Source organism: Nerophis lumbriciformis, linkage group LG13 (genome assembly GCF_033978685.3).
Source record: "Nerophis lumbriciformis linkage group LG13, RoL_Nlum_v2.1, whole genome shotgun sequence".
NCBI lineage: Eukaryota > Metazoa > Chordata > Actinopteri > Syngnathiformes > Syngnathidae > Nerophis > Nerophis lumbriciformis.
The window spans coordinates 32,270,421-32,275,244 of NC_084560.2; positions in this window are offsets into that span (position 1 = coordinate 32,270,421).

The following is a 4,824-nucleotide window of genomic DNA, read 5'->3' on the forward strand; positions in this document are numbered from 1 at the left end:
CAACATCCAGAGCCTTAAGGAACTCCGGGCGGATCTCATCCACCCCCGGGGCCTTGCCACCGAGGAGCTTTTTTATATATATATATATATATATATATATATATATATATATATATATATATATATATATATATATATATATATATATATATATATATATATATATATAAAGTCATAAAGAAAAAAATTATGACTAAAGTGGTGAAGCTGCATTTTCCAAAGCTGAAAAGTGTTATGTGGTCTGACGAGTCCACATTTCAAATTGTTTTTGAAAACTGTGGACCAAGGAGGAAAAGAACCATCCGGATGCTGGTTCAAAAGCCAGCATCTGTGATGGTATGGGGGTGTATTAGTTCCCAAGGCATGGGTAACTTACGCATGTGTGAAGGCACCATTAATGCTGAAAGGTACAGACATACTATCTAAGCAACGTCTTTTTCATGGACACCCCTGCTTATTTCAGCAAGACAATGCCAAGCCACATTCTGCACGTGTTACAACAACGTGGCTTCGTAGTAAAAGAGTGCAGGTACTAGACTGGCCTGCCTGTAGTCCAGACCTGTTTCCCATTGAAACTGTGTGGCGCATTAAGAAGCCTAAAATACCACAACGGAGACCCCGGACTGTTGAACAACTTAAGCTGTACATCAAGCAAGAATGGGAAAGAATTTCACCTGAAAAACTTAAAAAATTGGTCTCCTCAGTTCCTAAATGTTTACTGAGGGTTGTTAAAAGGAAAGGCCATGTAACACAGTGGTAAAAATGCCCCTGTGCCATCTTTTTTGGAATGTGTTGCTGCCATTAAAATCTAAGTTAATGATTATTTGCAACAAAAAAAAAGAAAGAAGTTTCTCAGTTCGAACATTAAATATCTTGTCTTTGCAGTCTATTCAATTGAATATAAGTTGAAAAGAATTTGCAAATCATTGTATTCTGTTTTTATTTACGAATTACACAACGTGCCAACTTCACTGGTTTTGGGTTTTGTATTAATTTTAATTTTGCCAAATAACAGGACATAGGTACTTTTGGTTTCAGGTGCCCCCTTGACCATTGACGCTGACGAGGATGATGCTAACGAGCAAGAGTAATTTCTTTGCATCTTAACTGTTGTTTTGCACGACAATAGAGCAAAGTAACTGCTGTCTGGGCATGTCCCCTCTTGTAAGGATAAACACTTTGGATTAGGCTCTGAGACTAGAACTACGCCTGTGAGCATGAATTGATCAACATATTACGTTCAAAACTCAACATTATCATATTCGTAAGAACTTTAATACTGCACCTCATTGGAATGTCTACCTTACTGTGACCTGTGAATGCATTAACGTGATTGTGTAACACTAAGTAGGCCAGGGCCTCTCTCACGCACACGCACGCACGCACGCACGCACGCACGCACGCACGCGCACACGCACACGCACACGCACACGCACACACACTCTTGTATTTGTCACCTTCTTGAGACCTCAGAAAAATGCCTACCTCTTTAGGACCACCCTTTCTAGATATATAAAGATGTGTATTTACAACATTAATAATATATACATACTATGCAGACATAAAAAAGCTTGTTGTGAAAAATGAGTTGGAATTTCACAAGAAAAATGTCACAATTTCACAAGAAAAACTTAGAATTTTGGCAGCATTATAATAAAAGTTGTAATATTACTCCAAAAATGCCACTATTTTACAAGAACAACCAAAAAATTGGCAATATTGTGATAAAAGTCTGAATTTTATATGACAGATGTCACCATTTTGCATTAAAAAGTAATAACTTTACATTAAAAAGTAATACATTTTACATTAAAAAGTATTAATTTTACGAGAAAATATTGCAATATTACAGAAACAGAAAGAATATGAGAAATTGTTCCCAGTTTTATAAGAAAAAGTCGACACATTGTGAGAAAAAGACTGCTTTTAGTTAATTTTTTTGTTTGTAATTGTTTTTTAATCTTCATTATTTACTTCAAGTTATTACAGTATGTCTCTGTATACATAATTTTTTAAATTATTTTTTAAAAATTTTGGCCAAAGGGGGTGCATTTCAATTTCTTACACACACCTGTTATTACGTATGTTGGCCAGAGGGGGAGCACTTCAAATGTTTACACACACTTGTTATTACATATGTTGGCCAGAGGGGGAGCAGTTTTAAAACCGATACACGGTCAATTTGAAAAATCCCTCCTTTTTGGGACCACCCTCATTTTGATAGATAGATTTCACCACTAGGGGTGCCAATGAGACATTGTCTTGTTCACCGGTCCACATATGGAAGGTACCTTTCCTTGTTGATGTCTCAAGAAGGGTAGAAATACAAAAACACACACACACACACACACACACACACACACACACACACACACACACACACACACACACACACACACACACACACACACACACACACACACACACACACGTATACTGATTATTCTTTGGAATGGGGACAACCCTTTCTACAGGTTGTGGAGGCATACAAAAAAATAAGTAAAATGGCCACTGCCCAGTTAGCTCATACACGTCTTTAAATCTCTGGATTGATGAAGTAATGTGCTGATCATTCTTACTGGGGACCCTGGGGAAAAAGAGTTGATATGGTTCATGGGGACCAAATTTAAATACTTTTGTATAATTGTTAGGGTTAGGGTTAACCCTAACCCTAACCCTACATGTTTTATGGGCCAAAGCTTAAAAATCACTTAAGCATCTTCAGAATAGATCTGACTATCATTTAAAAAGGTTTCCCTTTAGGGGACCTGTTTTTTTGTCCCCATACCGTCAGAGGTCCCCTAAAGGTCACTGTGTAAACAGAGCGATGTCCCCATTAAGTAAGCATTGCCAGAACACATTTACACACACAAACTCTCTCACACACACACACACACACACAGCACCAGGCAAGGTGTTTGAAAAGACAAGTTGATAAAGTCCATTACCGCCAGACAGACAGTGGGAGTTTCAATTCATCCTCATCCTTCACCTTCCTTTAAAAATGAATGTGTCCTTTATGAAGAGGTAAACAGGAAGTTCAACCGCAGGCTTTGGTGAACACATGACATCATGGACAAAATGGAGAATATAATAACTGTGGGGTGAAACCACACATTGGCTCTGTTATTCATCCAGACCAGCAAAGCTACTGGATAAAAACAAACAAAAAGAAGAAGAATGGGACATTGTACTGTGCAGATTTTGACACTTTTAATATGAGGACTCGAGTGGACCTGACACGCACGCAGCTGAGTGGATCGCACGGGCAGGCGAGTAAATTATTGGTGGACACAAGAGGTGGGGTTCATCAGACTAAAATAGATATTCAAATTCATACAGTAGAACCTCGATGTACGAACATAATGGTTCTTGAACGGGGTTCGTAAATCGAAAAGTTTGTATAGTGAAGCACATTTATCCGTAAGAAACAATGTAAATACGAATTATGTGTTCCAGCCTGGACAAAAATCCATATTTTAGTCAAGGTTTGTACACTTTGAACTAGGGTTGTACGGTATACCGGTATTAGTATAGTACCGCGATACTAATGAATCATATTCGGTACAATACCTCCTCTGAAAAGTACCGGTCCACCACCTCCCCGCGCCCCTTTACGAGCAGCCGAGCATGTTCCGCAGTGCACACACACAAAGTACTTACAAGCAGATGCAGTGTGTAGACCAGTGGTTCTTAACCTGGGTTCGATCGAACCCAAGTGGTTCGGTGAGTCGGCCTCAGGGTTTGGGCGGAGCCTCCGCCACGGAGGTAAAGACACATCCGACTTATCGTGTAAATAAAAACTTCTCCCTATCAGCGTATTATGGATACCCCCAAACAACGTTCCCTCTAATTTTCCATTTGATTTGCAGGTTTTTTGATTGATCGATTTAAACTTTTACTAGTAGATTGCAAAGGAAGAGAATACATTATATGAAACAGTACAGTTTACCCAGTACAGTACATATTACATACAATTGACCACTAAATGGTAACACCCGAATAAGTTTTTCAACTTGTTTAAGTCGAGGTCCACGTTAATCAATTAATGGTAATGTGTGTAAGGTGTGTAATTTGTTGTGAGTTCATGCACTGTGTTGGTTTTGTTCTTTGAACAAGGTGATGTTCATGCACAGTTCATTTTGTGCACCAGTAAAAAAACATATGAAATTTTCTTGAATTTGAAAAAAAAACATTTTATTTTTCACTAAAGAAGGGTTCGGTGAATGCGCATATGAAACTGGTGGGGTTCGCTACCTCCAACAAGGTTAAGAACCACTGGTGTGGACAGAAAAGGGAGAACGACGCATTTTGGCTTAAAAACTAACGATAAAGGTGAAGTTATTAATCGGAAACACTCTCAGGAAGAGGTGCTTTAAGACACGTCCAGCCCCAGACGGCAGTGTTTTAGCTACTTCTAAATCACTAATCCTCGCCTCCATAGCGACAAATAAAGTAAGTTTCTTACAAGTATCATCCCTGCAGGACGAGGAATAGCTAAACATGCTTCACTACACACCGTAGCTCACCAGCGTCAAAATGTAAACAAACAACATTGGTGGATCTACACCTGACATCCACTGTAATGATATCAAGTACAGTAGCTTATCGAGTCGATTCTACTATGATTACGTCGATATTTTTTGGCATCACAACATCTTCTTTCGGTTTTTTTTTCATTTATATTATGTTTATAAACTGAGGAAATATGTCCCTGGACACATGAGGACTTTGAATATGACCAATGTATGATCCTGTAACTACTCGGTATCGGATTGATACCCAAATTTGTGGTATCATCCTAAACTAATGTAAAGTATCAAA